The 24,341-nt window shown below is 39.3% G+C and overlaps 1 long non-coding RNA gene across 2 annotated transcripts; it reads right to left on the bottom strand.

The window, feature by feature from the left end:
- Positions 1–224: 224 nt before the first annotated feature.
- LOC133277219 (uncharacterized) lies at positions 225–23,655 on the bottom strand. Of its 2 annotated transcripts, none has more exons than XR_009746129.1 (3): positions 23,311–23,655; positions 811–903; positions 225–302 (listed from the first exon to the last, which is right to left on the bottom strand). It is a non-coding gene; the product is annotated as an uncharacterized LOC133277219 (long non-coding RNA). The 2 variants fall into 2 exon arrangements; XR_009746128.1 differs by lacking the exons at positions 225–302; positions 811–903 and adding exons at positions 6,121–6,540; positions 7,455–7,590.
- Positions 23,656–24,341: the final 686 nt, after the last annotated feature.

Here is a 24,341-nt window from a genome sequence, read left to right as displayed (position 1 = left end):
TTGTATCTTTCCAGTGAAGAGCTTATCAGGGGAACAGTCAGATTTGTGCCTGGAGAGGAACATGTATTTTGGACTTCTTCTGGAGGATGCACCATGTCACAACCACACAGGATGTCAAATCAGCAGAGTGTGTGTCACATCACTCCCTCTTGTTCCAAGTCAGACCCAGGGTGAAGCACATGAGACCCATCACGCAGGACTGCTTAGAAGCATGGCCCAGCTGTCCAGCTGTGCTGCACAGCACCACATTACAGTTCCAGGAAGTATTCCTTCTTGTGGGGCAGTGACCCACTTTACTGTGCCTGCACACGTAAATAAACAAGGAAAAAACCAAAGCAAACCAACCACAAAACCCTCCACTTACTTAAAGCTAAATTAGCCCTGTTGTCCTCGCTTCCCCAGAACAGTTCCAGCTCCAGCCCTGAATTCAGGTGCATGGGCACTAATTCATGTGTCCTAAGTAAGTATTTTTCTCTATTAACCAACTAATGCATTTCTTTATCAGAATATCCTTGAGTCTAGCAGTTCATTCATGATTTTAAACAAACACCATTCAATTGAGGAGGGTTTCCAATGAATGTGCTAAATAAGGAGAAAATCTGAAGTGCTATTCCTTCTCTGGCTACATTTAGAGCCTAATGCGGTACACGCACTGGTCCCATTGATGCCTGGCTAAGGCTTTCAGCTCATAGCCGGCTCCTGTCCTGTCACTTTTGAACACAGAGAGCAAGTCATCCCCCCTCCCTTGGGACCAGAGTACATCTGCTCCTCAGCCCAAGGTGCTGAAGGCAGGCAGCACAGCACACTCACTGGCATCCAGCATAAAAATGCTGCACTAGCTGGGTTAGCCTTAAGCTGCAGCGGTCTCTCTTGATGTCTTCTGTACTTCAGGTCCCAAGCTTTCTGCACGTAAATAAAAATATTGTTAGTGCTTATAGAATTTCCACAGTTTATTTTATCAGCTTCTCCTGTGTGTTCTCTCTGGTATAGAAAAGGGGAAAAAAAAAAAAAAAGAAAAAAAGCCATATATTGTCTTCCAGTCCCTAGTTGGTCCTCCTTTAAGGACCTTGTAAGACATTTTTTGTGTATTGTTTCCCTGCATATGTGGGCAGCTTTACTACTTCATCCCCCTCAGGACCACTTAACAACATCAGCAAAGCAATTAAGTGTAGTTTTCAGGAAAATGCCAGAGGCATTACACTGTCTGGATGGGAGTCTCAACCCAATTATTTTCAGCTAGTTGTGAACTGTGGAAAGTGGACTTTACTTCATTATAACTTCAGTTCCCACTGATTAAAAGTCTAGTATGTTACAGACGGTAAGGAAAAATGAAACAATTAAACTTTCCATCAATAAAATTGCTGCATATTCTTCAACATAGGGGTTTACTTCTCTCCAGAGAAGTGATTAAAATGAACTGATTGAACTATAATTTGATTGACTGAAGAGGCACAATCCATTGCACTAAAGCTTAAATTCCATCTTATTGCTCTATTTAACTCTGAATATAAAAAATTACCAGCGGTCTTGTAAAGCCCTCATGCAGTCATCCAGCTGAAATTTCTCGTTGCACACAGGCTGCAGTAGGTTCTGTTCGTTCACTGCTGTGTGTGCACGATTCACAACGGACCAACACTGAAAAAATAGACTGACACCTAAGAAATTACAGCCTTAAAAACTATTAGAAAAGGCCTGTTATATTGTCAGGTATCTTACACTTATTACATAATTGTTTGGGGATTCTACACTCAACCACAGATAAAGTTAACCCAAGAGACTGAAGAGAATAAGGTTATATACAGCTGTTACAGCAAAAAATTTGCGTTATATTCCCACTGAAAAATGCAGCTGTGATGCACCTGCCTACTGCAGAGCTGCCTTCAGCAATGTATGAGGTTTCTGTGAGTGCATATGTATGCACTCTCCTTCTAGGTCTCTGTTCTGGCTGTGACTCAGGACACACGGATGCTTCTTTGGACTGGGGGCAAGTTTTTAAGGTTTGCTTCATCTATAGGTATTCATCTCCACAGATGAAGAGGTGAGCTGCTACAGTCAGGGACTCCTCCTGCACAGTGAGGTCTAATAAAAGCCAGTTAAGAAACAATGAGCTTCTCTTAACAGGCTACAATGACATTCTGATCCAGAAAATACCTTCAGTATAATTTGCCTCTGAAAATTAACTGAGATGCCATTTCCTGCATGAGGTTGCCCCTCTGCTGTATTACACCCACTTTCTCTAGTCCACTATGTATTTTGATATAAAACACAGCATTTGACTTACAACTGCACCACAGTAAAACTGAGTAAGAATATATTATTACGTTAAGTTGTAGCATGAATACATTATACTAGTAATTAAATGAATCAGCCTGAATAAGGCATGCAGATAAAGATGGGCAACAGATGGGCTAAACACTGTAATAGGTAGCTCAAACTCCAAATCAAGTCAATGGAAGTCTTCCCATTAACTTCACCAAGAACCACGCCATGTACTACTTTCAGCTACAATCTTTACTACTGAGTTCAGTTTGCTGTTGAGCTTTGCACTTCTGCCTGTGCCTGATCCACAAGGATGGCTTCATGGCTGATCAGGCCATATATGTGATTTATATCAATTCCAATCCTGGATGTTGCCAATCCCAGTATTAGATGGATTTCTGACCGTAGTCAAGGGCTGCAAATTCACTAAATTCTTCAGTGTTATTAAGCATAGGGCAAACCACAATTCTTTGTATTTGTTAGCCAAAAGCTACCAAGACTGTAGTGGAGTCACTGAGGTGGTATCAATCTGATAAAATGCTACCTCCATCTAATTTAGAAGGAACACCTCTGACCAATTATATTTGACACTTAATGGTTGTCTTGCATTATTGGCCTTTTCTTTGTTTCCTCTTTGATTTTGATTACCAATCACTATAAACATTATTCCCTACCCCACCTTACGATATACAACTTTGAATAAAGATGTGCAGCAGCAACAGTAACAGCAGCATTTTAAATGGAGACAAGAGCAAATGCAGAACCACAAATCTGTGGTTCTGGGCAATCTCTGGGAGTTGCAGGATGTTACCTACTTCCCCTGAGCCCAGCTTTATGCACACACACCAGAGGTATGCAAGGCCCCAAACACCTTAAATGCATATGTAATGCCTATTTAATCTTTCAGTTCTTAAGAGAGATAAATTTCCTCAATTATAACAACGCCTTTGTCTGCATACAAGCTGCAGAAGGTACCATGTTTGATGTAATTTATATATTATTTTCCTTGCAGGGCAAGAAAACAGCAAAAAGAGGGCCCCAGATGTGAACCTGGCCTTCCCTAATTCTTAACTGACAAAGTGGCAGGGTGCTTACAAACCATTTGTCCACCTCACAGCACTTCTACAGATGTGGCAGCAAGCAGAGCCTGAGAAAGGCTTTTTTGTCACACTGACATGAGTCACAAGAAAGCTGGAGAGAGCACAAAGAAAGTCAAGAACAGGGCAGGACCCTCTTCCCAGCCCAGCCTGTACAGGCACATGGAACAGAAGGAACAGGTTTCTGGTGAACTGAGCCCTTATTTCATGTGGTTCCCCAGAACAGAGTCAGTGGCTGCAGGGACTGGAACTTGCCAGCAGTTCCAGCAGACGATGCTGGACTTGCATCTCAGGGGAAAAGTGAAAAATGACTAAAGCTGGATCTGTTTCCTGCATCCATGGCTCTCCTGACAGACACACAGGAGTAACCAGTCAACACTAGCAAAAATAATATTATTTTGCTATGGATGCTGCAAATCACACTAGTGACTTCTCTGTCCTTATCCCATTAAGGCGAGGCATCAGAATTTTCTGATGTTTTCAATAGCAAGTTGATCTCAAAATCTATTAATTACAAAATTCTATAAAAATGTAATCAAAAATATATAAAATGTACTATGCAGATTTGTATTTGAAAAATACAGCACTTTAATTACAGAAGCGGAAGTAATTTAAGTGATATAAGAGATTACTGTAATTTCTTCATTAGATTTTAGTTTCACCATTTAAGAAAACATCATTTAAAAGGTGTGGTATTATCTTTTATTCCACACTGTTACAACTCCAGCAAAACATGCAAACACTTGAATACTCTCCTCCTAGCAACCAAGGTCTTTCATGAGAAAAGCAGCATATTTGTCTTTTTTCTGTACTTCATACTAAGCCAAATTTCCAGATTTCCAGTTTGCAACCCCTTCAGGCCATTCAATAACCATTATTCCATTTCTGGAATATAATTTTAGGTACAAGTCTAAGCCAGAGACCATCTCTTTGCTCATTTTCTAATTAAAAAAAAATATATTAATTGAGCTGGGTTGGGTTTTTTTTCCCCCTCCAAAACCACCACCCAAGTAACAAGAGTGCCCTCAGCTTTAACATTAACAGGAAAACCACCTACCAAGCCACCCAATGTCTATAGGCAGAATTTCATACTGGACACATCTGAATCCCTACCTGAATGCCTGTGTCACCTCCACTTACATGTAACACTATGGTTATAGGGCCAGACTTTCAGAATTTTGCGTATTATTTACTTCCACCAACAGAAATATCAAGAAATTAATTTTAGGCACTAAGCTTCTTCACATTTACTAACCCCCTGCATCTGACAAAGTGCTGAGTTTTCTGCAAGTCCCACTACAGTGAGGACAAAGTACAGATATCAAGTGCTCCCTTGGGATTTAGGTCTGTCTTTAAAGGCTGGAATAATGGTGACATTTTTACTGAAGAAACAGGGCTTTTGGGTATCTTAAGACCTTTGCAGGATGCTGGGGATCAAAACCAAACCCAGACCAGAAAATTCTTACACTAAGAGAATCCTCTCTTCTACATCTTTTCTTACAGAAGGGCAAGTTCTCCTTTCTTTCTTACCTGAGGGAGACCTTGTTAACTCTTAAAGAAAAAAAAAAAAAAAAAAAGGATCAACTGGAAAACCTGTCTTCCACGGAAAAAACAAAAGATAGCTAAGTGAGAAGATCTGTCCTTCTCGTCACTTACAGCATGGTCAAAGAGCCAGCTCCCCCCTTTTCCCAAAAGAGTTCACAGACAACTGTCCAGAAGTACACGGTCTCCCCGGCAGTTCTGCTAACAGCAGGATGTACTGCAGCACTCTGGACTGCTGCTGTCGTGTCATTTCAGTGCCTCTGAGGTCAGCTGAGTGTATTAAATTAATGCTGTTCCCAGGCAAAGGAAAATGTCTGCAAACAGAATGGTGTAGCATAATAATGGGATGCAAGGGGCAGATACATGAAGAAATATTATATGGTTGAAGAAGAGGGGCTCATTGCCGTGGTTCTGACTTACGTGACTGAGTGCCAAATGCACATTACCCCAAAGATTTCCCAGCAGATTACGTGTTTGTTCACCAGCACTTAACATTTTTACAGCTTATTTCAGTATTTTTGCATTTGTTTCACCCTTAATCATTTATTTATGAGCTTAAAATTTGAAGCCTCATTACAAGCTATCCTGAAGGAATCTCACCTGCCTTGTCTGATTATTATTCCCAAGTATCTAATTTATAAGACATCAATCGAACATATATAAAATAATAATGAATTAATAAAAACTATAGCTTCCTAGAACTACTAGTAGTTTAAATATGTGAGCAAATGCAGTGCACAGTCTGGAGGTCAGCTGTCAAATTTCTCTGAGAATATCTGTCAGAATCACTTAGTATTTATAATATGGTAGTAAGCCATAAAAATATTTAACTGCTATAGTCTTCAAGTAATTCTTGTAATAATTGTGAGCCATATCAACCTGTGAACCTGTAAGGCAGAGCTGGGATTAACCAAGTGTTCCATGTAAGTAAGAAGGCCATCACAAAACACCGTACATGCCTAAGGGACTCCATGTGCCTGTGAAATGAAATGGCAGAAGCAGTCTAGTTCAGCTAAATATTTTTTTTACTGTAATACGATCTCTTAAACTGAAATGATTTTTTCTATACAGAAAGTTAAGATACATCCTTTTTTTACTGACTCAAGCTTCTGCCTCAGAACATTAACATAGCATAGTTCAACATTGCCCATTGGGTGTTCTAACAAAGTATCAATTCAAAGGACAAGCTTTGGCAATTGTGTCTACCCTGGCAGAAGGGACATTATTTCACCCGAAGGAATTTTGGTAGAGGCTCTAATCCTATTGCACCCTCCAGCTCCACAATGCGGTTTAGCACTAATGGGGGATCACTTTCATGTACATTTCCTAAGCTCAGACAGAGCCCACATGACGCTTCACTGAGGAAGGGGAAACACAAGAGTCAGAATTTTCATTCTGGACTTTGTCTTTACCACACAAACTATTGTGTAGTTTCCTTTATGGTTCAAATTTCATCAGGGCTTGCAAAAGAGCCTCATATGGAAAAGATGGCCATATTGTCAGCAGCATGTTTCTCTATTCCAGTCCACAAAGAATCACTTACCCCCATTCTTCAAAAGGACTCCACCAAATTCAGTGGACATGCCTCAGCCCCTCACTTCAGTAGGATTTACATGAGGACTTCAAATGCGCATCTGTGGAGCTGAAGCCAAAAGACAGCATTACCCCTCTGTGGCACTCCGATATTTTTTAATATTCACTGACTCTCCTTTTCATCCAGAACGCATTTATCATTTTAAATGCTTATGTCCACTGTCTGGGTATCTCCATTACACAAGCAAGGATTCTAAGGCCAGCAAGGATAGTTTGTTCCCAGGCATGCAACATGGGTTCATGCAAACATTACATTCCCATTTGAAACCTAAATGCCACTTGGGATGTTCCCAAGTCCACTGAGATGTGTGTTTCAAACTGTCACACAGAGAGGTTTCATTTTAATATTTTTAAAAACGTTAAGATCTAACAGGGCCATGAGACATTCTGGTCTGACCTCCTACATCAGATTTTTACTTCTGTATCAATTCCCATAGCTCCTATTTGACTAAAACACCTCTTTCTGAAATACATGTAAATGGAAAATCCACCATCATTTACACTAGCATTAACTACCCCACACTTAAAAACACATTTCAGTTAAGCTTGTCAGGCTGTCACTCCCCCTTCACCAACTTTCACCTCCCTGTGGTACACAGTGCTTTGGCTGTCCATGTTTTGGTCCCATGGGGTGCTGGTACTCTACAACCTCAGCTGGACTCAATGGTATGAGCCATGCTACCATTCAGAAAAACACATGCAGTTGCATGCACACATTCACAGCTTTGGGTACACTTTTAACCACAAAGGATTCATCAAAGTCCAGAATCAAAGATGTGTCCTATGTTTCTCCTGAGCAGATCATCCTGGGGCATGCACAGGGAAACGATGTCTAGTTTAACTCTGAGAGCACTTGCCTACAGCTGTGAGGGATGGTTCTAATTTTAGGGCAACCTGCTTACCACATTTTCCATTTCCTCTCATTTAACCACATTCAAGTTTTGAAAGAAAAATATCACTTACCTTTCTTCTTAAAAAATTTTCACCACGGACTAGTTTCATTGCCCTCATTCAATCAAACCACTTGCTGACTCGAAGAGGTACTTTCTTGAGTAAGAAAGGACAGTCTTCCATTTCTGGGCCTTCTTTGCAATGGATCCTGTGGAAACCAAAATAAATACTGTACACCAATTCACTTTTAGTGAGTACAAAAACAGTGCCTCAGAGTGACAGCTATTGGTTTGTCCCCAGTAACTGCTGTAAAACCTTATCTGTAAACATCATAATGAATAATGATCAGTGTCTTACTCCTCTTACTCTCTTGTGTGACAGACCCTCAATTACGGCTATTACATTATTATTTTTTTAGAGAATTCTACATGGCTAAAGCTGCACTCTCCTCTGAACATCAAAGACAGTATTAAAACCCTGGTCAGGATAGCTCCTCAGAATCATCTGCTGATGTTCACTCCAGCTAAGGAATGCTCTGTTCTAGACAGAAAGCACACAACTGCCTCCTACTCCTGGCTCGTAAGAGATCCTGCAAAAATGGATACACCATTGAGAATGGAGAGAGTTCCACTGAGAGAAAAGTTCACCTCTCATTAAGCTCTGCACCTCTCATTAAGATCCTGCAACATTCACCCATCCTTAAGTTTGTGACTATTGAAGCCATGTGAGACCACAATGCTAAAGCTGCATCACAAATCGTGACTATGTAACAGAATACTGAACTACAGACCACTCACTAAGGAACTGTACCACCAGTATCTATTACTGCACCACAATCAGAGCTGTAACATTTTAATTCCGCATACACAGCGTTCACGGGCATCCTCTGGGGATAAACCTAGCTCTACACACTTCTATATTCAACTAAGAAGGATGTCTTTCAGGTACCCTAAGGAGGGAACAGCACAGTCTCAAGATTCACATTTGCACCAAGCAATGAATGATTCATAAACTCCTTATATGAAGGTAACACAAATCAATTCTTACAGTAATTACTAGAAAATTAATGTAACTGCCTCTCAAGAGCATTACCGGAGAACACAGTCATCTTCTGCAGGTATGTAGACGTAAGCTAAAGCTAAGTATATCCAACAGGTAACGATGCATAGTATGATAACGTATTTGGTCTAGACTTGAAGTACATAGTGACTTATTGATAGCCAACATCTTACAACGTTATCTATGTAGAAAGTAATGCTTGGCAATTTATCAATTCTTAAAGCTCTGTGCTTCTAAGTATTACTGTTGATGCTGCTTTGAATTTGGATTCAGCTGATTTTTGTCAAGGTTCAGCACTGTGGCTCATCTGTGTTTCCCCAGCTCCCTCAGGACTTGGAAATACAAATTCGTACTTAATGAGCCTGTTAAAAAAAATTAAGAACTGCACAGGCAGCACTGCCCTTTTCTGTCCCCAGTCTGTCCATGAAAACAAAACTGGTTCAAGACGCTAGCAAGGCACGCATATGTACTAAAAGCACAGGTTCCAGGCAGAACATTTTATTATCCATAAGCAAATTATACTGTAAAAGCATACTGTCCAGCTGTACTACCACACTCAATTAAGTCTGTATGTGCCATGCAGGGAAAGAATTTTCAGATGAACCACATCTGTAAAGTGGACTTTCTTCAGAACTTCACAGCCACATGGTGATGAAGCAAAAATACACAGATTTAAAACACCTATCTGCCAAAGCTTAAGCCTATTCCACACCTGTACTATAATCATTACTTTAGATGATTCTAAAGCATGACTGCATCACAAGCAAGGTTTAATTACTTCACACATCTCAACTGTAAAAAGCTGCTGCAAGCAATTATGATATACAAAGACACAAGTCTCTGTACTCAGACAACAGTAACATTTCTTTGTGAACACTTTCCTTTCCAAGTATCTCTTAACCAACATCATGTCAGCTACAACATAAGCCATGTTCCTCAGCTGTGGGAGCTTAGCAGCTTTCCACTGATTTAGTCAATTGTGTGGGTTGCTAAAAATCAGGTCTCATGTGATACTGAGTTCACAAAAGTGTTCTAAAGGACATTTTAAACTATTTGCAATTTTTTTGCAGTTTAAATCCTGTTTAATATTTTTGATGAGCTCTATGACTCAAAAAAATCCACAGACTAAATGAAGGACTGCTAAAAAACCTCTGGTATGCCATGAAAATTGATCTTCAGCTGCCCAATTCCATTCTTAATAAGACAATTCAGAGACTTACAGGAACATGCCTTATTGATTCATTCACAAGTCACTAAAGCCTGCTGCCTGTGTACTCTCCAATAAGAATAGACACACAGTGCTTCTCGTGTACTGAATTACAGGAAAAGATGATGACCCCAGATCTGTTCTGCTGGAGGTCCAGTGAGACTAAACACACCAAATAAATGTAAACACAGTACACCACTAAGTTAATGATAAATGTGTATAAGAGACAAAGGGACTTACATTTCCACTTTATTATCCCTTCAGTTGAGCCACTGCCATCTCTGCAATTTATTTACCCAGAACAGTTGGGCCCAGATGCATACCTGCTTTTTCACAGAGGTACTTGTTTTTCTCAATTTTGCAGATGGATTAAATAAGCCAGGAGGAGGCCAACCTACATGTGTGAGGTCACCCAGTGGACTGTAATCTACACTGCAGCAAGCACCTGAATCCATTCAGGCTCAAGACCTAATTTGGAATAAACCTGGCGTGTAGCTGTACTGCACTATATACTTTATAAACATATCTTGCAATAATCTCCTGTGCTTCTTATGAAAGCAATAACAAGCAGTCAGAACAGCAAAGCCTACACTGGACAAGCTTTCCTATCAAATTCCACTAATGCATGTCGGCTGTGACCTGCAGTAATTTGGGTAACCTAATAAGGCTGAATGCCCCATAAGAATCTGGAATGATAAACCTGAAAGATATGAGGAAGTACAAGAGAGCAACTGGACACCAAGAAGTCAGAACAAAAGTGAACTTCAAAAATATATTAAGAAAATACAGGTAGAGGAAATACATTATCAAGAATAAGAAAATCTGCTTTACATAGTCCTACAGGTATTTTCAATTACCACTATTTCAACATTCATTTCCAGCTCAAACCATTGCATCTGCTTGTCTAAATAGGGGAATATGCTATACTCAGATTTAGTATCAGGCTTTACAGTAACTAAATAGTTACTACAATAAATCCAATACAAATACCTTAAGTATGGTGTTTCCTCAGACTGACAGGTTTTGCTGGAAGAAGGCAGTCTTCTTTCTACTTTATGACATAACAGGTTCTAGAGAGTCCATTTCTCTTAAATCATTCTAATACTCCTCTTCCTTTACATATGCTTTTGGTTAAGTGTGCACAGACTAGTCAAGCCTAACATTCTCTACTGCAAAACTTAGCTGTTCACCTGTACCACAATTTCAGTCTATTAATGGCTTTAGTACAACTGTATGTAGAGAATGGCTTCAGAAAGCGGCCTCTGCTCTGAGGTAGCTGTTACTTGGACAAATCGGGTAACAAGCAATTTAGTGATGTACAGAGGAATTAGAAGGCTTTTTTTATGCTCTTTAATATTTACCCTAATTCCAAAATGAGCCCAAACCCCAGCATAAAAATCACTTTTCCTTTAGAACTGTCTCTCAGCAGGGTAGCACGCTACTAACTGCCAAGTTATCGCTTTGTGCCATGCCACATGTTCAAAGCCACCAGTATTCGATGTGCTAAGTGATACTGAATCCCACAATCAGAAATAAAACCAAAAGTTTCAAAAGATTTTGGAATTTAGATGAATATAAATAGCTGCTTTGAAGATGGAAAGCATTTTACAGATTTACATTTTAGTGTGTTCTGAACGGATAAACAGACAAAACTATGTTTTGTAAAGGAACAATAAGATTTCTAGTTTAACGCTCTCCCTAGTTAGATGGTAAGAAATACTAGGAGCCACAGAAAGAATTATTTACATTCCCTGTACAGAAAGCATATGTTTCACTTCTGCTTATTACTTCAGTTACTGAAAAGCTTCTCATTTTATGAGCTTAACAATTATTAACATAAGCCACAAAGCTTTCTGCACATGTACATTCCCACTATCGTCTTTCTCAGCTGACTTGGGTACAAGTATCCAAACCAATCCTGGTAATATCCTTCTTTAGTCAAGAGATTCTGAAGGTTTAACAAAGGGTTTTTTTCTTCTGAAAGACTCAACTACTGTTGTCAAAGCATCCATACATACTTAGAATTAAAAATATTGAAAAAAGGGTTCTGAAAGGAAAATTAATTGGAAAGATTCATTCTCATAACACTGCTTCCTGTCACTTCACTCCTAATGACTGTGTTCTCCCTTACTTTTGCGCAGTTTGGTTTCCAAATCCCCAGAGAGCTCTGTGACAAACCTCCAGGGTGTTTCCAGGATGTAAGGGTCAAGCTGAAAAAGGATGGAGTGTGCAGAAGCCAAGTCTCAGAAACTCTTACTTCAAATCCGTCATGGGCACAGACACCAGGGAAAGTAAAGCACAGTGGGTAGTCTCTTAGAGGAAAATCAACCCTGATGGGAACTTCTTAAAGATCCTAGAATAACTGCCAGCAGAATCCAAGTGACATTCCTTGAATCAAATTAAAAAAAAGTTTCCCAGAGATGCTTGCATGCTTGGTTCATGTATAACACTTGGTATTTAGGGAAATGCTACTCCTGGACTTCTTCCCACCACATCCTCCAAAGACATGTTTCTTAGCCAGCTGCTTCACTGTCCTCACACCCGCCTCCAAATTCACAACAATACATTGCTGGTCTGGTTTAGACATTGTATGACCTTCCCTGTGCTGACTGGCTCCATTACTGTGAAAAAAGTGCCAGCCAATCTCTATCTTTGGGTTCCCCAACAACCTTACTTTCTTTTTTATTGGTTAATTAACATAATCATTTCCTAAGAACAACTGTAATAGTAGTTAGTAGAACAAGTGTTGTAACTAGTAAAAGTCTATAAAGAGAAAAAACAGTATCTCACCAGTTGTATGGAAAAGATGTACCTTCCAACGTCACAAATTCCCTTTTGGAGATCCAAAGGAATTCTGTGCTGCTCCTGCATGATGTGCTTCAATTTCACCTTATTTGTTATTCTCTGTTTAATCAAATTCTTCTGTAGTATAAACTTGATCATCATTATGCTAATCTCTGCACTAGACATGCAAATATATAAACATTTGTGTGCCAAATTATTAAGGTTCTGTCTATAATATTATGCCACTATTTACTATCTATATTTTATGTCTTATGGATTTCTAAACATCTAAATTTACATCAGTGCTGTCACATATCTGCAAGCAGAGACAGTTTTATGAGCGCTAAAAAAGCTGTAACACACAACCACTAAATACTAATGACATAAATGGTATCCACTAATGGTGTCTATTTTTATTACAATGCAAAACTTCAATATATTGCAATTACCATTGCTCTCAGACTGAACCATACACACTGTATAATGCCAACTTCCATCTCTGTAGCATAAAATGGCATTATTTGTTGAATATAGTTCAGCCCTGTACTGCAGATGTTGACTGAAGCTCACGTCAGCAGTTGTAGCTAAAATTCACACTATTTACAGAGTCTTACTGTTAACTAATACCCTAAATTGTCAGATATGCCAATGAATTAGACATCTTTCAAAGCCTACTGCACTAATAGCATGTAAGCGTAGCACGTCTTGTTGTACCTGTCAACAGCCCAGTAACTTTGCAAAGGTAAAGCACGTCAAAAAAGGAAATTATCTTCTTATGCTCCTCTTTTAAAAAATCCTTAGTGTGGAATTTTTTTCAAAAACATCGCAATACAAACTTGCATTCTGCAAAGCTCAGTCTCTTGTAAGTGGGTTTCTGTTTCAGCTTTTTCATGTTAAATTTTAAGTTCTTCTTTCATAATTAGAACAGTGTCTCTTTCCACTTCGGCTATCAAAGAGACAAAACCTTGCTCTTAGGACTTTGAGAAAGTGGAAACCTCAACTTTGTTTGTAAAGCTGGATTTAAAAAAGTGTATGGCAAAAGTCCCGCATATGAACCTTGGGGCAGTGAGGTTAATTTCATTTCATCTGTGCATTTTACTTGCCAGAAACTTCCATCAAAAAAGGACAGCTAAGTTCATTTCTCAGACTTTCTCATGCCTGCTCACCACACATAAAACAAGCCCAGTAATATTCCCTTCCATTGACTTTAAATGAGAATAACCTCCAGAAAGCTGGAAGTTTTGTTTGTAGCAGAAGACATTTCTCCTATTTCCATGCAGCCAGGTAATCATTTACACACAGAGAACACTGGAGACAAAGTAGGTGTCAGACTTGGTAGTATTTTACCTGCATTTTCTGACACAAGGCAGACAACAGAAATGTGCACACAAAAATATTTCCCTTCAATGGCTGACTAGCTAGAAAGGCAAAACCTAGAAGACATTAGTGTAACTATTACAGAGTTACCAATTACTACTTGTCCTTAAGTATACAATGCAATTATCACCCTTAACTTTAAGCACTGAATACCACTCCACCTTCAACCACTATTTTCTTCAAATGTTCTCATTCAGCTTCCATAAATCTAAACATACATGACTGACTATAAAAAATAAATGATGTAAAATACAGAATAACAACACCTGAAGCTCACAACTGGGAACAGTGATATGGCATTACTTATTTTTTCATCTTCCTTTCTCTGCCAATAATCTTGAACATGACAAGTGATTTCTAATGTACTCTGAACCCACTTCAGTGTTCTAGTATTTTGCCTAAATAAGTTTTATCAAAGATCCCAGTTAATTGTCTCTCTTCTGCAATAATAAAATATCACAACTGAAAATTAAATGACAGTTTTCTTTCAGAATACAGGACTTCTTAAAAGAAAAAATTCAGTAGTTTAAATATTTGTAAGAAAACACAGCATTTCTCAGTAAAATATTCTAGCTCACTTTCTCAAGCAGAATAAAATAACAGCTCATTATGGCAATTCAAAATGCTGTGGGGGTTGTGGGTTTTTTTCATTTTTAATCCTCCCTACACACCTTGAAGACTGCATTCACTAACACAAAATGAAGTATTTGAGTACATGAAAAGCATTTTTTTTAAAAAGTCTCAATTTTTCTGGAAGAAACTGTTGGGTAACTACAGTCCATTTTGAGGAGTATATTTGGACATTTTGAATTGCCATCTTCAACAACCTGTACCATTCACTGAAATTCTTTCTCCCTGCTTAACAATCATATTGTACCAATGGAGGAAATGAGCTCTTTTAAATAAGTTCTTGGACAAAATCCAAAGCACATGAACTTGAGAGAAACTGCTTGACTTTATTTAAGTTTGTGAGTGCAATGCCTCTGTCAAAAAAAGTAGCAATAAGTCACCGATCTGCTGAAGTCAAGCCAATAACTGCCTGACCCATTTACTTGTGTATGGTTTTGTTGTTTTGTTGTTTCTTTTTCCCTGACTTGGGATTCACAAGTTTACCAGTATTACTCTACAACGAGCAATGCCCAATGTTATCTCCCTCACAGAAAGCACTTTGGTGAGGTCCCTAATTTAGGAAAGTAGCTGCCCAAGAAAAGCTGCAATACCAAGAGGAAAGAGTGAGACACATGCAGTGGCCAAGTCAGATGGTCTCCACAAAAGAGTGCTCCCAGGCTCCTAATCCAGGTGTCTTTTAGTTACTCAAACTAGATGGTTGGAATTTAAACCAGGATCTAAACAGACCTTCCCTAAAAATCCTCACTGAAAAAAGAGCTCTTGAGAAGCACTTCTCTACCTGTTTACACACAGTGAAACCATACTCCTTCAATGAAATGATAAAAACCCTATGGAAAACAAGAGCTTTCCTGTACACTTCAATGGATGGTCGATTAAAACCTAAACGAAAAGCCTTTTGCCCCATTTACCTGCTTGGATATTTGGCTACAGATAGTTTTGTTTTCACATGTAAAGACACTATTTTAAAAAGCACTCTAGGAAGAACGGCTGGCTATACCTGCATTCCCTCCAAAGGCAATGGGGAGGAATATTACACCTAAGGCAATGTGGTTTTTTTTTTAAGGTGTTTCTTCTCATTATAACAATACAATAAAACAGCTATAATATCAGGAAGGTTTAGACTTTTGTCTTGTAACCATGCAGATGAATAGCTTCAACCTTTGAAAGAAATTGCAGTATGAATGTCTATTTTATTCCAGAGTTGTGTCTGAGCAGGCTATTAATAGAATACTGATAAATGCTACAATAGCTGTTCTTTTTTCTTTCCCTTCTGCTTTTATGCCATTGCCAATACCTATCCTTCCCCTGGTGCTGTCAGCTGATGCATGTCTCATAACTCTCAGGTTAACAGCATTAGAAGAAAAAGAAATTAAGTTCAAATAAAACTGCCAGGTAGAATTCAACATTATGAGATTATAGACCGAATTGTTTTCTGAAGCAGGCACATATATGCAGAGTTACACTACTAATGACCTGCAAAGACCTTACATATTAAAATTTAATTACTATAATATTATTTAAGAGAAGAGAGATGATACTAAAGCTGATTATTTTTCTTTTTCTAGTAGCTCAGCGATATTTTATGGCAAGTAATAACTAAACTTACCTTCTCCATGCAATTCCTGAGTACTGAACGTGCATGATGCTCACACAAAATCATGAGGTGCTATGAAATCTTTGTAAAACGTGCATGTAGCTAGTAGGACATTTAACTAGGCCTCTGCAGATCTCACTATGCATTCTTATGCACATAGCTCCATCTGTACAATTCTCATTTGTGTTTGTGTAGTAAATCTAAAAAGATAAGGAGCTGCAACTGTTGATCCTGTGAGCAAAAATAACTCAGGGATATTATGGAGAAGAACATGCAATATAAGAACTGCACAATAATAATTAAGAAAACCAAAAAGTAATTGCAAGCCATGCAAGTAAGAACAGATGAGGACTTCATTATGATATCAATGGCTTTAAATTATCAGTATAGAATTGTTTAAGTGCCTTGTGAAGGAAATGAGTGAAGTTGTTTAACATACAACAGAAAAGTTATCCATGGTATAATTTATGTCACATATCTTAAAGACACAGCCAGATACTTCACTCGGATTGCAGCATCAGCTATCGCTATCAAAAACAACTAGTTCTTAACTGTCTGTTTAAAGGAAGCCAAATAATGAAGTGCCACAGAGAACAAACACATTTTTTGTTCCCTGAAGCAATATGTTCGGTGAGTTAGAGGAAACAGCTATGTCCCAGAGAAGCTTATAAGGCTGTAACTGATGTTTCATTTGCTTTGAAAATTTCTTTTTCTATAGCTCCTGGACAATCAGGGTCAGAGCAACAACAGCTCATGTAAAAGACACTAAGAGACAAAAATATTTTTTTCTTATAAATACCCAAATAAATTTGGGAAAGACAGAAACACCTAGACATTTGTCCAATCTTTAATGCAATCCAATCCAGCAAAATTTTGTTCAAAAGGATCTAGTACATCCATGGTTAAAGTCACAGTCCTACTGAGTAATGATGGTCAAGTACTGCTGAAACATGCATGCACACTTTTTAGAAATAATTAAGACTTGCTTATGGCTGGAAAGCTGCCTTGGTGAAGACAAACACTCTTATAGAAATGCTGTAATAAAACTAACAAGAGAACTTAAATGTAGTAGGTGTGCAGCAGGATGGTCAAGGAAAAGGAAGCATAGGACAATTTCAGTTTTCAGGACAGCTGAGCCAGCTGTGGCTCTGTTAGCTGGAAGCCTGGACAGCAAGAGACACCAGAGGAAATCCTGCATGTCTACCCACTGGACACCTGACTGGTGGGAATTTCAGCAGACAAAGGACCAGACTGTATTAAAAACACTATTACAGGAGTGAAAATAAATTAGCAATGCTAATTGCCAATGAATGCAAAAAGTGTAGGAAATTAGAAGGATGCAGTAGTCATGGTGAAACAGATATCAAAAGACAAAAGAAAATCTAAGATCTGGGAAGGTAGGTAAAATTGACAAATGATACATAAAACAGGACCTGCTGGAAAAGGGGGATTGACAGTTAAAATGCAGAAGAAACAGAAAGAAGTTGAAACATTTATCAGGAGTCTTACATAAAGCGATGTGTAAATATACCTTGGCATTTATAAAAGGCAAGGATTTCTCTTCATTTTCTTTGTGCAGTTATCCATAGAGACTATCAGTTTTGTAGATTACATCATATGCATAAGTCTTCCAACATACAGAAACATTTTTTTTCACCTTTCCTGAATAAGAGGTGTTTTCATGTAATTTAGTGTGATTCACTGTGATTTCTAATCTTTATCTTCGTATCAAATACCTTTAAGATATCGGGCATGCTTCCTATAGCACAACCGCATCAAAGAATGAACAAACTGAGGGTAAATAAAAACATGTTGGTAACTTTAATGATTACCCAAAGAATCATCCAGAAACTGTATTTTTAATCCTAAGAAATTTGTTTTCTCTCACAGACATCAGTGAACCAGCACTTTTCACATCCCATGCCTGCTCACACGGATGGGGGCTCCAAGCCAACTTGAAACATTCTGCTTAGCCAGGCTACTGACTCTGCAAGCCACAACAGAAAAAGTGTTTCTAGCATTACATTGAACTCTGCTGAAACCTGCTCTCCTTCGCTTTTTCCCTGCCCACTCTGTGCTCACCTGCGTGCAGCCTGGCTGACTCCCTGCAGACCTTTCTGTCAATTAGAGAAGAAATTTTGTTTTTTCTCAGTTCATTAACCTTCTTTCTACTCCCATAGACCAGTTTGGAAAATCCATGTTTACAGTAACTGCATGCACTCTGCACTCATCAAAAGGAGTGTTACAGTATTAAATCACAGCCCACAGTTATAGAATACCCTGTTTCATCTATCGTTCTTAGCGAGACTGTAGTGTGAGGTAACAGCATTTAAAACAGAGCAGTGCCAACTTAAAAAGCTGAAAAGGGCACTAATTTCTGCAATTATTCCCATGGAATGCACAACTGGATTAAAAAAGATTTGATCTTTTCATATTCATCCTTCTGAACTGGATGTAAAAAATAAATCCCTTTGAACATTATGGCTACATTTTAAAGATGAATCCAGTAGCAGAAAAGATTTCCTATGGATAATTAATATATTTTGTACAAGTTGTAGGTGAAGGGAAAAAAAAAAGCATAAATACCCCAAGGTATGACAAGTTTGCGATATAGGTGATACATGATAGTAATTGACATCCTAACAACAAAAGACTATAAAGCTACCCTCGAATTATTTTCTTTTCTGTTTCTTCCCTATCTGCTCTTCCTCCTTTGTTTCCTCAGTGAGCCAGATGTGCCAGCAAGGCAATTTAATCTTCCATGGATAAAGAAAGTCTTCCTTTTCTAAGAAGGATAAAAACTTCTACTGGTCAAGGACAGAAAGCCCAAGAGGAGGAATTATCTACTGACATTGAGCTATGTTTTTTTTATCTCTAGGAACGGAAGCAGCAGTATTCTGGAAGAAGTAACATTGATTTAGATAGAATGTAAGGCAGACATCTTCTGTTTGATGTATGTTGCCTTCTGGACAAGAGTAGGACAATAGCTTGTATTCCCTGAACAAAATACCCCCTACTGTGTTTTCACCATCATTTAGTGAGAAGTATTTTATTCCCTTGTAACATTAAACTCTGAACCATGAGAAACTTTATGCTCAGTCATGAACCTGGATGGATGCTTATTTGAGGAGCTACCAATTGGTTAATACTTTTGGGCTCTTATGCCATGCATAACTGTGAGAGGGAAGAGTCATCACCTTATTCTGTATGGATAATAAAGTAAACCATGCCAGCCAAAGAGGTACAATCTGCCTTCTTGGTAAAACAGGCACAGAAACTAAACCTCAGCTATTGCATGTTTACTATCCTGAGCAACCTTTTTTTCATCATTTTTGTTACTGCAGTTTTGTCACAACAAAGCAGTATGCCAACCAGAGTCAATAAAGAACTATTTAAGAAAGTAACTTTTCAAAGCAGCAAACTTGCTAACTTTGGTTTAAATGTAAATACAGAACAAGACTTGCAACCGTGTTGTTTTCTTCAGAAATGCACAACATTTGCCATCTTGTCAAGATCCACCTTAAAAGTAGCTGACTGTTACATGTGATTCTTTATATTCCTTCTAAAAGAATCTTCCATTTTTTAAAAGGCCACTTTTATCTGCTGGTTTAAATACAAAGCAACCCTCATACTGCTATTATCTAGCCTACATTCCTGGCAAGCTTATGCTTAAGTGCTTTAAGAACATGAAGCACCTTGTTCCTTTCAACTGAATGAATGTATTTTTCACATCAAGCACATTCTTAAGTGTTTTGCAAAACTCTGGGCTTCTCAACAGAATAACTATATATATCGGTATCTATCTCCATTATTTCCTGAGGAGCCAATGACAGATGTAGGTATCCAATACTTCAGCCAGAATTAACATATTACTGGTTTCCAGCAGAGTACCTAATCCTGTATTATCAATGGGTTCTTCTAAACAAGAAAAAAATTATAAAAGGAAAAGCACAGCATGAGCAACCTATAAAGGTAGTGGAGAAAGCTGGAAAGGGCTACTAATATTCTAAATTAATCTTAGAGATTACAGGAAGTAGATATACAAAAAGGTAAGCCCAAACCAAGTTAACAGAGCAAAGATGGTCTCCATCTGATTGGCAAGGCTGAAGTACCAGGCTGTATGAGAAGGAGGATGACTAAGCCAGTGAAAACTGGAAAGTTGCACAACCTGTAGAAGAAACTCAGCAGATGAAGAACTTTACCCAAAAGAATGTACAAAATATGTCTCAACATCTAAAGGACTGTACTTCTACAGCATATTCCCAATGTTGCACACAAAGACGTAAACCGCTGTGGCAAAGGGTCTGAAACTCTCCTACAAGCAATCATGCGCAGCCAGACGTCACCTTGCTTGCTCTAAAGAGCTTAGTGCTTCCTACTGTGTAATAGACCCTTTGCTTCAAGCTCACAAAAATGCTTTCCTGCTGGACAGATGCAGAGAACTGTCTTGCATTCTTCCTCTGACACTAACAATAGACACAGGGTTAGCTGCAACCTGGACACACTGTAACAAGAGGGAAATTTCCATAAACTGCAGACCTAAAAAGCTGAGTGAAAAGCATCTCAGTCAGACGGGAACTCACTCAGCTGCACTATGTACAACAGCCTTTGTGCAGAAGTGCTCATGAGACACTAGTGTAGATACTGTAAGACAGAAACACAGTGTAGTATGATATGCTGTCACCATTAAGGTAGAATGTGACAGATACATTCAGAAAATATAAAATATATTCACACAGCTTCAAATTAAGAGAATACATGTGAAGCCAGCTGAATAAACAGCCCGCCCTTCTTTGGAACACACCGACATTAACAGCACTAATCAGACCAGCTCCTAACTATATCAATTTAGAAATAACATCCCAATGTTGTATTTACATCTTCCAGCTTTGCTTGAAACACATTACGATAAAGGGAACATTAAAAACATGCTTAAACTAAAATTATTATTCTGCAGTTGATCTGTAATTATATAGAACTCATTTATCTTCCCAGCTGCATTTAACCAAAGGGATTTGACCGCATTACCAGTGTTATTTAGCATACAGCAGTCATGACTAAACCTGCAGGTATTGACTAGTTGGCCTAGAGAACCCAAGCACCAGTCTGCTGGGTTTCAGAGAAGCCAATACTACCTAATGCTATGATCATCTCAGCCTGTTGTGGTTTAAGCCCCGCCAGTAACTCAGAACCATGCAGCCACTCACTCACTTCCCCCTCCCCACAGGGGTGGAAGGAGAATCAAAAGAATTTAAATTCCACGAGTTGCGATAAGAACAGTCCAGTAACTAAGGTATGATACAAAACCACTACTACTATCATCGACAACAAAAACAGTAAGGGAAATAACAAGGGAAGAGAACATAAAACTAAAAGGGGAAAAGGAAAATAAAACAACAAACACAAGTGATGCACAATACAATTGCTCACCACCAGCTGACCAACACCCAGCCCAACCCAAGCAGTGATCTGGGCCTTACAGGTAACAGTTTATATACTGGGCATGACATGTTGTGGTATGAAATACCCTTTTGGGCAGTTTGGGTCAGGTGTCCTGTCTCTGCTTCCTCCAGGCTTCCTGAGCCCCTCCTCACTGGCAAAGCATAACACTGAAAAGTCCTTGATCAAGAGTAAACATTACTCAGCAACAACTAAAAACACTGCTGTGTTATCAGCACTGTTCTCAGGCTAAAGTCAAAAAAAAACAGCACTGCATCAGTAACTAAGAAGGAGAAAAATAACTGCTACAGCTGAACCCAGGACACAGCCATAAAAAAAGACACAAAAATGTGTCAGAAACAAAACTGTATTTCTGAACTTCATATATTGTGTTCTCCACATTTTTGTATGCACTTCACTTGTTTTGTCTTAAAACAGCTCCAGACAAATTCAAGTTTTTCCTTTTCCACACAGGACATGCACTCGAATCTTTAGAACCACCTAAAAGATTGCTGGTTGACAGAGAAGAGACAGTGTCTTTATAAAACTATCTACCATTTTAAGCGAAAACAGTAATTGATGTTATTCAAATTAATATGTTACTTTATATGTTATGTTTCAATGCTTTTAGCTTTTTTTTTTATGCACCTTTAATAAAATATTTTTTTTTTTTGGAAACGTTTGCCACAGAATAGGTTATGCACCCAAAGCTTTAGACTTTTGAAACTTAATATGACCATCACATGTAACACTGAATAACTTTGATGCTGAGACACTCCAATTATTTTCAAAAGCTATCCTAGACATCTTAATTTTTGAAGAACTGCATCCTTCTAGCATGTATTTCCACTGAAATTATTAAATGCCTCTACAGTTACCCAGAAGTTTTACATGATCTTGAAAACATGGCCAGATAATTCAGTTGTGTCATGTAAGGCCACAGGTCAAATGCACGCAAAACAAGATAAGACGATATACGGATGTATTCCTTGCAAAGTTCTAGTTATCCAAATAATCCTTGTCTTGTGCAAGTGTATTTGCACAACATCCTTGTCTGCAACAACTGAGCTAATAGGAATGGGATGTGTTTCTGTAACAACACTGTTTTCTGGCCTCTGTAGTAAGACGGCAGGAGCAAAACAAGTTGCAAGAAATTGCACTGCAATACAGCTATGCAAATTCATGTCAGCAGAAAAATCTCATTTAATGACCCACTGGAATTTAAACCCAGATCTTGAAAACTGAGTTCTAGCACCTCTATTTTAAAAATGAAAGATCTTCCTCTTCCTATTACAGAGAGAAGCTGATTTTCCTCTCCGTGTATTTGTTTCAGAGCCCCTTCTAGTCAATTAAGTCTTTCCACTATGTGTATTGGGAAAATAAATATGACTTTGACAGGTCAAAAGGTTATGTTAAACCAGTGCTTCAAGACTCAGTGATGCCTTAGCTCAGCCTGGGGAAACAGTTTAGTTTTGAGTTTGGTCAGAGCTGTGCAAGATGAAACATGAAAACAGTGCTGTAATCACCTCCCACCCCACATTTCCACATTACAGGGGTTCCCACAGAACCTGAGCCTTCCCCCTTACCCCTGTGCACATGCGACTGGAGGTGCCTCCAGCAAAACGCTTTGATCAGATCTCCCTTTCCAGATCACCTTTCCATTTAAGTGGAAAGGACAGTCCCAAAGGAAACAGGGACACAAAGCACAGACCAGGCACTGCGGAGGTACACAGGATACTTCTGCTTTGTTCTTCCCCAGCCCTCACTGTCCCCTCCCTCCCTGCCTCTAAAATCCCACATGGTGGGTGACCCACGCAGTCCCACTCTGCTCCTCTTACCTGTTGCAGCCCTTCACCTTGCTCCAGCCAGGGCTCTTCAACACTTGCCAGTCTCCATATGCCCCTCTCTGAAAGGATAAGGGGAGCGGGGCGAGCAATGCGCTTCCTGCCTGGGGCGGCACTGCCTCTTCTGTCCAAGATTCTGCAGCTGACTGATCTGCTCCTTCTGAACCCTAAGGAAGGCGCCGCTCTCCGCTCCGTAGCGGCTTTGCCTCCAAGCCGAGCCCGGAGCCGCGCAGCCGCTGGCTGGGCTGGAGGAAGCCGGCTGCCCGGCCATGCACAAAGCCCTGCCTCTGTTGGCTCCTCGGGAACGGCCTCTTCCAAGAGAGCTTATTGGGCTCTGAGCTGTACCTAGGGGTAGAAGAGGAGAAATTATGTTTTGCAGTGTGGCGTGTGCATTAACTATCCCCAGAGTTAATTGCATCTGAATTTCTCTTCTTTCGGACAAAACTTGCTGTCTCCTGCTGCAGTTATTAATCTTTATATTTGTATTGTTTGTGCATAAGTGAGTTGGTTTGTTTCTCCCGTTCCACCCCCTTACCCCCACACACTCTCCCTAAAAACCCAACAATTAAAAAATGTGGATTTTTTCCTTTAATTCCCCTACACTGTGTAATTATATTCACATTAGAAATCAATCAACTCTGGTCATTACCATTAGCGATATGCTCATAAACCAAGCACTAGTCATGCTAATGAACTGAATGAAACATAATTTCTTGTTGTGTAAACTAAAGCTCAATGCTAATCAGCAATAAATTCAATCAGACATTACTTACATCAACCGAAAAACACATTAAAGCCGGGTAAAGCACAGTAACTTCTCATGTCTGAGGGAAGCACGCACCCACCCGTGCCCAGGTGCAGGCTCAACAGTACCTTGACTGCGGGGTATGCATACGATGCCCAGCGCCCTGACGGGACGCGGCCTCCCAGCGAGGGACTCGTTGGTGGCGGGGAGCGAGGGGACCCTGGCAAGAGCAGGCGGGCCTGGGTGCGGCGCTGCGGGCGGGACAGACCACGAGGCCCGC

The sequence above is a fragment of the Pezoporus flaviventris genome, unplaced genomic scaffold (genome assembly GCF_033815535.1).
Source record: "Pezoporus flaviventris isolate CSIRO_AGI_PZ_B2104156 unplaced genomic scaffold, CSIRO_AGI_Pfla_v1 ptg000054l, whole genome shotgun sequence".
Classification (NCBI taxonomy): domain Eukaryota; kingdom Metazoa; phylum Chordata; class Aves; order Psittaciformes; family Psittacidae; genus Pezoporus; species Pezoporus flaviventris.
The sequence above is the reverse complement of the archived record's forward strand: the minus strand, read 5'-3'. Positions and strand labels throughout refer to the sequence as shown.